At 47.4% G+C, this 10,963-nt stretch overlaps 1 long non-coding RNA gene across 1 annotated transcript; it reads left to right on the top strand.

Moving 5' to 3' along the window:
• The first annotated feature begins 6,220 nt into the window (after positions 1-6,220).
• LOC141042156 (uncharacterized) lies at positions 6,221-6,774 on the top strand. The gene is made up of 2 exons (XR_012203975.1): positions 6,221-6,390; positions 6,471-6,774. It is a non-coding gene; the product is annotated as an uncharacterized lncRNA (long non-coding RNA).
• The last annotated feature ends 4,189 nt before the right edge of the window (positions 6,775-10,963 follow it).

Genomic DNA, 10,963 nt, shown 5'->3' with positions numbered 1-10,963 from the left:
AGACGAGGCGGACCTACGGCGGAGCCGGCGAGAGGCACAAACCCTAGCTTTTCTTGGAGGAGGAGGCGGTGGCGGCTCGAAAGAGGCTCTGCCTATGTTTTATTTTCTTTGTGGCTACGATTTCTGTGCTTTTCACTCATGACATCCAAACCACAACTTTAGGGTTCCCTTGTGGTTTTAATCTATACCTCTATAAAAAGACCCAAAGGGGCAGATTCAACAAATCCCGACCGTCAAATCAGGTCAATCCAACGACTCAGGCTACTCCAATGATGAGCGCTCAATATATTTAGTGTGCAGTTAATATCTACCAAATATTAATGCCAATGCAAATAATATCCTACCTAATATTTACCGTGTAAATAATATATTACCTAATATCAACATGCATTGCACATACACATTTACTAGTTCCTGTAGTAGCCCAGGGTACGTGGCATCTCAATTTTTGCATTTTTTTTCTATTCCTTCGTTTTGATTTTCTGTGTTTTAAATGGGCCATTCTGTCTTTTGGTGATCAGTATTTTTTTTGCACGGGAACACATGTCACATTTAGTATATCATAAGGATCATAGTACAAGTCACGAAAACACCGACCTGACACGACTGAAAAGACAACAGAACGGTAGCCTTTGCAAAAAATAAACACCAGTCAAGAAAAAAAATTACAATCAAGACCGAAGAATCCCTTTAGTTTGACACCATTACCCATCACCTACCTCCGACAACACCACAACGATCACCAACGAAAAGAAAATGATGGATCACTCGGACACGCCATTAGACAATAGATCTAGCACTCATTTAGGACTAATACGTCGGAGGAGGAAACTACACTTAGCCACGAACCACGAAAACAGCAAACGATTCTACATCTTCCAGATGATGCTGATGCTAACCACAATCTATATCCGCTCCTGGCCAACCTCCCAAGCTCCAAGCCGGCGCTGTAACAAACGTCGTCGCAACGGCGAAGCCGGACACAAGTCCACCACGAGGATGCCGCCGCCATCGCGCATTCCAGTTTGAACACACAGAAGGAAATATGCCCTAGAGGCAATAATAAAGTTATTATTTATTTCCTTATTTCATGATAAATTTTTATTATTCATGCTAGAATTGTATTAACCGGAAACATAATACATGTGTGAATACAAAGACAAACATAGTGTCACTAGTATGCCTCTACTTGACTAGCTCGTTGAATCAAAGATGGTTAAGTTTCCTAGCCATAGACATGAGTTTTCATTTGATTAACGGGATCACATCATTAGAGAATGATGTGATTGACCTGACCCATTCCGTTAGCTTAGCACTTGATCGTTTAGTATGTTGCTATTGCTTTCTTCATGACTTATACATGTTCCTATGACTATGAGATTATGCAACTCCCGAATACCGGAGGAACACTTTGTGTGCTACCAAACGTCACAACGTAACTGGGTGATTATAAAGGTACTCTACAGGTGTCTCCAATGGTACTTGTTGAGTTGGCATAGATCGAGATTAGGATTTGTCACTCCGATTGTCGGAGAGGTATCTCTGGGCCCTCTCGGTAATGCACATCACTATAAGCCTTGCAAGCAATGTGACTAATGAGTTAGTTGCGGGATGATGCATTACGGAACGAGTAAAGAGACTTGCCAGTAATGAGATTGAACTAGGTATTGAGATATCGACGATCGAATCTCGGGCAAGTAACATATCGTTGACAAAGGGAACAACGTATGTTGTTATGCGGTTTGACCGATAAAGATCTTCGTAGAATATGTGGGGGCCAATATGAGCATCCAGGTTTCGCTATTGGTTATTGACCGGAGACGTGTCTCGGTCATGTCTACATAGTTCTCGAACCCGTAGGGTCCGCACGCTTAAAGATCGGTGACGATCGGTATTATGAGTTTATGTGTTTTGATGTACCGAAGGTAGTTCGGAGTCCCGGACGTGATCACGGACATGACGAAGAGTCTCGAAATGGTCGAGACGTAAAGATCGATATATTGGACGACTATGTTCGGACACCGGAAAGGTTCCGAAAGGTTTCAGACATATACCGGAGTACCGGGGGGTTACCGGAACCCCACGGGGAGTTAATTGGGCCTCATGGGCCTTAGTGGGAGAAGAGGAGGGGCGGCCAGGGCAGCCACACGCCCCCTCCCCCTCTAGTCCGAATTGGACAAGGAGGGGGGGCGCCCCCCCCCCTTTTTCATTTTCCTCCTCTCTCCCTTCCTTCCCTTCTCCTACTCCAACAAGGAAAGGAGGAGTCCTACTCCCGGTGGGAGTAGGACTCCCCCCTTGGCGCACCCTCCTTGGCCGGCCGCCTCTCCCCCCTTGCTCCTTTATATACGGGGGCAGGGGGCACCCTAGAACACACAAGTTGATCATTGATCTCTCCCAGCCGTGTGCGGTGCCCCCCTCCACCATAATCCACCTCGGTCATATCGTAGTGGTGCTTAGGCGAAGCCCTGCGTCGGTAGCTTCATCAACATCGTCAGCACGCCGTCGTGCTGACGAAACTCTCCCTCGAGCTCTACTGGATTGTGAGTTCGCGGGACGTCACCGAGCTGAACGTGTGCTGAACGCGGAGGTGCCGTACGTTCGGTACCGAGGATCGGTCGATCGTGAAGATGTACGACTACATCAACCGCGTTGTCATAACGCTTCCGCTTACGGTCTACGAGGGTACATAGACAACACTCTCCCCTCTCATTGCTATGCATCACCATGATCTTGCATGTGCGTAGGAAATTTTTGAAATTACTACGTTCCCCAACACATACAACTTTCCAAATTCATCTCCAATCATAGGACCGATTGCCTCGTTGGAGGAAGATCTGAAACTTGTTTATTCGGCGCCGCCACTAAAGCCAAGATGACAAATGACTGAAAACCTAAGCTACCGGGGCATAACCTAAAGCTACCCGATCCACGCACGTAGATCCGGTGACCCCCTCATCACCGACGATCGAGATCGCCGTGGGAGGGAAGCTGCTGGAGAAAGGCGGTAGATGGACTCTCCTTGCAGCGGCAAGGATTTCTTCTCGCCCGCCCGAGAGGAAAAAGGACTCCATTCCGCAGAGCACACTCAGAGTAATATTTTCCCTGGAAGCCAATTCTGCAATGGTCACAAACACAACTTTATTGTTATGGCAGCATACCAAAAACGATAGGGGGTAGAGTACTTTGCAACAAATTGAAAGGCGGCTGATAGGCGCTGGTCGACCGGCCCAAATTCGGCCGGTCGCCACGCAGCCACACAATTATCACAACCTTAACCGCTCGATTAGCGAGCTATCCCCCACGCGTATCCCCTACTTCCTCTCGTCAGATCCAACGTACTCCGCGTGTTTTGGCCGTCGCCCTGACCCCCTTGCGCCGCTCGCCGGCACACCGCCGCCGCCCCCCGGCTCACAGGCATAGCACGCCGTGGCCGCTCGCTGGCTCGCTGGCGCAGCTCGCCGTGGCCGCTCACCCTGTTGGACAATTGTAGCAAAATCTCTGCTTTCACTGCTTCCAGCAAATTCACAAGATACTTCCAGCAAAAAACACAAAGATTGCACCAAAAGTCACGGTTGCAGCAAAAATCGCCGCCCAGCACATCTCGCCAGTTGAAGCAAATTGCCTAGCCGGTTCCAGCAAAACACAAAAAGCTTGCAGCAAAAAATCACGCAGTCACCGCCGTCGCCGCCCAGCACCATCTCGCGGGTTGAAACAAAAACAGCTGGTTGATTCCAGAAAAATCAATGCTCTTTCCGGCAAAAACACAAAAAAAATGTAGCAAAAAACTCACGCCCTTGTTCTTCCACCGATGGCAGCATTCCAACAAACGTGGCATCGCCTCATAGCTTCGCTAATTGTGGTTGCAGCTCTGCCACTCTACGGATCCAGCTCTGACAAAACACGGTTGCAGCATCCAGCCAGCCGGGGCATCGCCTTGCCACTCCACCGAGCGAGGGTTCCAGCACAGCCGGACAGTGCTTCCAGCTTTTTTGGTTGCGGTTCTAGCAACCGCCACTCCAGCATGTAGGAGCCTCACAGCTCGGCAGACCACTATTCAGCTTTCCCCGGCCACGGTTGCAGCCCCGGCGAACTGCGGTTGCAGCACCATCGCACCCATCACCGTCGGCGGCCGCATCACTTGCATTCGTGGGCCATGGCGTCGCTCGCGCTCATCATGCGCCGTCGTCCAGTGCCTATGCAGCAGCACCCCCGTCATCTGCTCACCCTACAACGTCTCGCCCTCCTCTTGCCATGGATAAAAAGCTCGTCGGGAGGAGCACAGCGGCGTGGTGGTGGGGGATCGGGATGAGCAGAAAGAGGAAATTGGGAGGAGGAAGGGAGAGAGGAGGAAGAGATAAGGTGGGGATAGATTGTGTGTGGGTCCCGCGATGCACGTGTCCTCTTTCCTATCATTTGTGTGTAGGCAGTACTCTGTGCCGGCGCACCGGTGGAACATTTCGGCCGGTCAACCCAGAGCCATTCGGTCTGGACGCGCATAACTGTCAGATCTGGCCCGCATCTCCTATCGTCATCCTCCCCCATGGGAAAAAAGAGGAGAAAAAAAATCAAGCGCCGCCGCCGCTTGCGGGATCCCGCATGCTGGCCCGAGCTGCCCCTACTCGTCGCCGGCGCTCGCAGCCTCACCACCGCCGGCGAACCAAAACACCACCCGCCTTCACCGCCGACACCAAAGCGAAAACTGCCGGTTCCAGCAAAATCAAAAGACGGTGGTAGCAATTTTTAGGATGGTTCCAGCAAAAACAAAACAAAAGCAAGGGGTGGTAGAAAAACTCCCTGATGCTTCCAGGAAGACTCTGGTAGTAGCAAAAACTCCGGTGGTAGTAAATGGCATCTCTGGTAGTAGCAAAAATGCGAGACAGTTGTAGCAAAAAAAAGCCATCGCCGCCGTTGAGCAACACCGCCGTGGGTGGATGTAGCAAAAAATGTCTTCAGTTCCAGCAAAAACAAAATATGGTTGTAGCAAAAAAGACAGAAAAAACAGAAGATAGATGTAGCAAAAATCGACAAACACCGGTAGTAACAAAAAATCGAAACGGTTGTAGCAAAATGGTTCATCGGTTGCAGCAAAAATCACCTGGTAGCAAAATTTGGGCGGGTGGGTGGTAGCAAAAACATGGGCCAGTTCCAGCAAAAACAACACATGGTTGTAGCAAAAAAAGGAATCCACCGTCGTCGTGGTCGATTGCAGCCCGGCCATGGCGACGAGCACTGGTTGCAGCACTGCCGTAGTTGCTGGTCTGCAACATATATGTAAACCCTGTGCTGCATGTGCCTGAGCCCAACCTCGTGGGATTCATGGCGGACTGCGCATTGCATGAGAGAAAAAAGCAAAAAAGCACGGACGAGCTCACCCCTCTCATGGATCTATGGAGGAAAAATATTGCGGGAAGCAGAGAAGGCAACAAAAACGAGCTCAATTTCATGGGGATTAGGTGTGGATTCGGAGAGAACACACGAAGGAGGAGGAGAGATTGAGAACTTGGGGACTGAAGGGCGAGCAGGGCGAGGATGCCTCGTCTGGTCTCCAGAGGGGATAAGATGGAAGTGGTGGGGATAGAGATATGCTCTGTGGGTGGTGGGCCTGGGCTGCCTAGCGACGCGAGCGAGGGTTCCGGCCGAACGCTCGGCCGGTCGACCAGCTATAAACGTTTACCTTTGTGTAATGAGCAGGCTAGTAGTTTCCTGAGCGAGCGAGGCGTGACCGGCCCAAGCTTCAGCCGGTCCGCCGATTATAAACGTTTCCCAAATTGAAATACGTATGAAACATTATTTACTGTGAAAAAATAGGGATTATTTGCCAAAATAGGGGGTGTAATTTCTCATAAATCCCACAATATTAGCGCCAGATTATTAGTTGCCAGAGAAAACAAACGCAGGCATCGTGACATGCAGAAGCGGTCCACCAAATTAGCGATTCAGTCCACCTAATCTCTTGCCTGGACTTAGTAGCAGATGATGTAACGCACTGAGCAAGGGGTGTAACTGAACCGGGGGTTCAACCATACGTTTGCACTCTACTTTACACAATTGAGAAATATAAGGAAACAAATTGATGCGCTTAATTGCATCCCAAAATATATTTAGGAAGAACTTAATGTGACTCTTTTTTTACGGGTGAGAACTTAATGTCACTTTAATACATGTTAATTGTTATCGATTGCATCCTCTATAAAATGCTACTCCGAATATGTCAATGGCACCACCATCATCCATCACCAACCATCTACTCCATTGTTTTCCTTGCCCATCGATCGACCAACGCAGGCCGGCCATATATTCTTACCAAGCTGATCAGATCTAGACCAGATCAGATGAGGAGGCCTAAAGTGCTGCTGCTCTTCGGCATCGCCTTGATCATGATCTCATCCGGTGCGTGCATCTACATATGCATGGTGGATCATGTGCTATACTATATGCGTCCACACTAAGTATATTTTGCATGCATGCAGGTGCGGATGCGTGGTGTAAATATGATGCCGTCCTTCCGAAGCACTTTTGCAAGCAAGAAGGGTGCCTGGCCAACTGCCAGAAGCATTTGCAGGAGTACGTGTGCCCGGACTGCATCAGGCTCGAGTCCGCCGCCTGCATGAATGATGGCTCGCTTGCGCCCTTGGACGGGGCTTGCTACTGCCACATCTGCTCCAAGGATTAGTCCATCCTTAATTGCCATATCTACTCATGTTAAGGACATGCATATGCAAAATGTAGTGTTAATTCTATTTCTGGCAATAAAACTCTAGTTAATTTTGAGCATGACGTAGAGTTTTTTTGTGGGGGGGAGGAGGGGGTGACAATCAGTTTCACATAATCTAATGACCTCTCGCAATGAAACTCTACTCACATCACATAGTCGAGAAATACTTTCCAATGGCTGATTTGGCCACAACTAGGTTGTGTGCATCACAATTGTTATATTTGCGTCGAATATATTATGTACGCAAGGGGCATCACACGTTGTAACCCATGACGACTTGATAGCAACAGGAACGTAGGGGAGCCGACGGCATGTAACGGCGCCCGGGCGGCCGGTGTTGCGGTATCTTGGGGAGGAGCGCCTGTAGTCATGCCCCGGGGATGTAGCCATATCGGTGAAACTCGATAACAAATACCGTGCCTCGATGTGTCGTCTATGATCTTGCATTAGCGTTTTATTCTAACAATAATGATGCAAAACTTGGTGGTTCCAACCTCCTTTTTTTGAAAAAAATGGGTTGGGCACAATTGCTTTCTAAAAAGCCATTGCCTAACCAAACATCGGTCAATTCTTAAGCCGCTCATAAGTGGGTCCCCACTAAATATGCTATAGCAAATTAGAATTCCTCGCGTTCAGACATGCTATCTTTTATCCCTCTAATAAGAAAGGCGTATTTTGATCTATTTGTCGCTCCGCTTCTCACCATATTTACTGCCACCAAGCTGTCACTTTCAATGTCAATTGGTAAACTACTCCACTGTAGTGCTAGCATGAGTCCTTCCCGAATTGCTAAAATCTCAGACTCCAGTACATCAGTACATGAGAAAAGACGCCTGCACGAACTGAACTGTGGCCTCGTTTTTAGATTTTCGGAAATACTTCGCAGACGATGCAGCGTTGAACGACGCTGAGATAATGGCTAATGCAGCGGCTAGCTGTTGTTTCAGACTTGCCCATAGATGACGTGATACGCATGTCGTTTGGTAAATGTCGTCCATGTGCTCTTAGATTTTTCTGTTAAGATCCCTTCTCATAATGCTCGAGGGCGTGTCTTAATGCTATTTTTTTATTTTATTTTTGCTTAAGACACATGTCTCCGGTACATTGGAGATGCCCAGCGATAGGCCATTAGTTAATACAAACGACACTTACAATTGAATCGAGGTATCCAACACGTACACTTCAAATTGTGAGGTCTGCAGAACCAATATGTGGTTAAATAGTTAGAGCATATACAGCTGGGCGCCTCAAACCGGCATAAAACATTCGGGTGGGCGACTGATCGTTGACCGGTTAGAAAAAACGACCCACCTGGGCGCCTCAAATGCTTGGGCCGTCCGGCGCCCCTCATACCCAGCCCAAATATAGAATGGATATGAGGCGGCCCGGGCGTGTCTGCCACGCCAGCCGAGCCCACCGCCAACCCCATCTGTCACCACAAAAAACCCCAATCCAGACACCCTGGCTAACTTCACTCCGCTCTTGCTCCGTCTCTTCTTCTTCCCTCCTCCAATTTCTCTGATTTTGATCCAATCCAACCACTCCGGCGAGCATGTCGAGCTCCGGCGGCCGCTCCGACTCCGACATCAACGTCGATGAGGAGCCCCCCCCCCCCCCCCCCCCGCATTGCGGATCTGTCATGTCCTCTTCCGCAGGACCCGTTGCCTGTCGACGCAGCGTAGGCGATGTCGTTGGCCTATCCCGCCCGTCGCGCAACTCCGGCCGCTCCGCTCCCAATCTCCTTCAGGTACGCTGCCCACCACCACCAGTACCTGGTCCGGAAGTGGTACACGGGCACCGTTGGGTGTTGATGAAATGGTCAAAGGGGTTTGACTTCATCAATGGGTAACGAAGATGCTTGTAATTCAAGAAAGTAAGTGGGATCGTAATAATATTTCTAAAAACCTTGTGTGCTTGACACATTGTTAATTGGAAATAAATTTCTTGACACGAGTTAGGACTTCATTTGAAAATAGTTTTTTGACGAAGTGCTTAGGCTAAATAGCCTCAATATTAGGCATAATGATCTATGGAGATAGATTTACCTAATAGGGCTAAGCAATGAATACATATTGACAAGGTGCTAAAACCTTTTAGCATTTAAAACCGCCAGGGAGTGATTCTTGCCGGAGTCACATGGAAGAGTTTTTTGCAAGACTCGGTGTCCCAAAACACTGATTAGCAAAATACATGATGCAGATTCCACACACTTTTGTGTTTGGATTAATCATGTATTTCATAGTATGTGAAACAACCAGATACGTCCGATACTCCCAAGGTGTTGCGAGTATGGATACTAATGTGATCAAAGTACTGATCATGGGACAACAGTGAAAGATGTCATTGAGTACTAGAGTAAGTACTGATGATATGTTTTCTCGCAAGCGGAGATCATGAAGAGTTCGTTGTAAAATGTTACATCGATACAGTCTTCATCTTTTCTCCATGCGATTTTCGATTTAAGTTAAAGGTTTTGTGTAATACACAATATGGTGGCACATTAGTTCGAAATTGTTCCAAACAAGTTACTGTGGCGAATTCTATAACAAAGGCGAAGTATGTTGCCGCTTTAGAAGCGACAAAGACAAAGATGTTGAATCATATAGTTCATTCATGAACTTAGTATGGTTTCAAGAAGGCTTTGGTCAATGGGACACTATTGCAGATAGTTGCTCCATAACTCAGTCTGAGGAATCAGGTTTCGACCAATGATTCACATATATACAAAGCCAAGTCCACACAAAATATGAATTTTGTGAAAGCATGGAAATGTGAGGGTATGCAGAGATACACATGGAGCTGAAGTTGTCAGATCCGATGGACATCAGGCTATACCACATGCGAAGCATTTTTTACACCAGTATGCCATAGGTGTAAAGTGCATTAGCATTAACTAGATTATTGACTCTAGTGCAAGTGGGAGTCTGTAGGAGATATGCCCTAGAGGCAATAATAAATGATATTATTTATCTCCGAGTTCATATTATGTTTATGTCCCATGCTATAACTGCAATGATTCTCGAGTCTGCAATATCCACGAGGCTCGGAGGAAGACTCATATGCACGTGTGGAATAATAAACGGTAAGAAGTATTCCTAGTCTGGCCTCTAAGACTAGTTCAAGTGTTGCATGATGGTTCTATTTTCCTGATCATGGGCATGTCTATGCAACAACTTTGAGGGCAAAATGTTAAGAGAACATTTGTGTTGAATCGACCCGGATTGATGTTATGCTATGAGATTCATTCATCACAAGTTAATGGTTTATAACACCGACAGAGATAGTTAATGTTTGCATAATTCCTTAGACCATGAGAGTATCGAGTTTCTTCATGCTTGCTTCATGAACTTTGGGGTTTGTTAAACGTCATCCGTAACTGGATGGCTATTACGGCGGCTTACGGGTTCATGGGAAAGTATGTTAAGTAACTTGATAGCTCGAGATTGGGATTTGCTCCTCCGACGATGGAGAGATATACTCGGGCCCTCTCCGTGTTACGGTGTCCATCATCGTCTGGCCAGACATTTTGTGATTTGATCACGGGGAACACGAAACGAGAAAAGAGAACAAAACCGGTAACGAGGTAACTTGCATAGTGGACAAAGTGTTGGCCCACGGGGATGCAATAAATCTCACCTCAGGCGTTTGTGATATATCATGAAGCAACAGGAATAGCTCACCGCAACTGGAGGTTCACTCGAATATTCATTCGTGTGGGTATAGGGGTCAATATGGGTGTCCACGGCTCCGATGTTGATCATTGATCGGAAGGGGTTCCAGGTCATGTCTATACTTCACCGAACCTATAGGGTCACACGCTTAAGGTTCATCTATCTGCTAAATACTAGACAGGGAGTCTGAGAGAAAATCACCGAAAAAGTTTCGGACACCGGAAAAGTTCCGCAGAGAGAGGTCACCGGATGAGTTCCGGTGAAACTGAAAAGTTGTTTCAGGGGATACCATATAGTCAAATTGGTTTCGGCACATGCCTGATAATTCTTGGAGGGTGCCAGAATCATTTTGGAAGCTTTCTGGAATTTTCCGGGATAATAACCGGATATGCTTCGGAGCTGCCGGAACCACTTCAGATGCTTTTCACAGATGAAAATCACTAAACCGGAATTGTTTCGGAACGCGTTGAAAATAATTTTGGTGGGTACTGGAAATGTTCTAAGCCCACACAAATATTTTCAGTTCGAACAGACGCTGAAAAATGTCGTCGTGAATAGTGAAAATCAGCTTTATGGT

This window comes from Aegilops tauschii, chromosome 2 (genome assembly GCF_002575655.3).
Source record: "Aegilops tauschii subsp. strangulata cultivar AL8/78 chromosome 2, Aet v6.0, whole genome shotgun sequence".
Classification (NCBI taxonomy): Eukaryota; Viridiplantae; Streptophyta; class Magnoliopsida; order Poales; family Poaceae; genus Aegilops; species Aegilops tauschii.
This window is presented reverse-complemented; position numbering and strand designations above follow the sequence as displayed.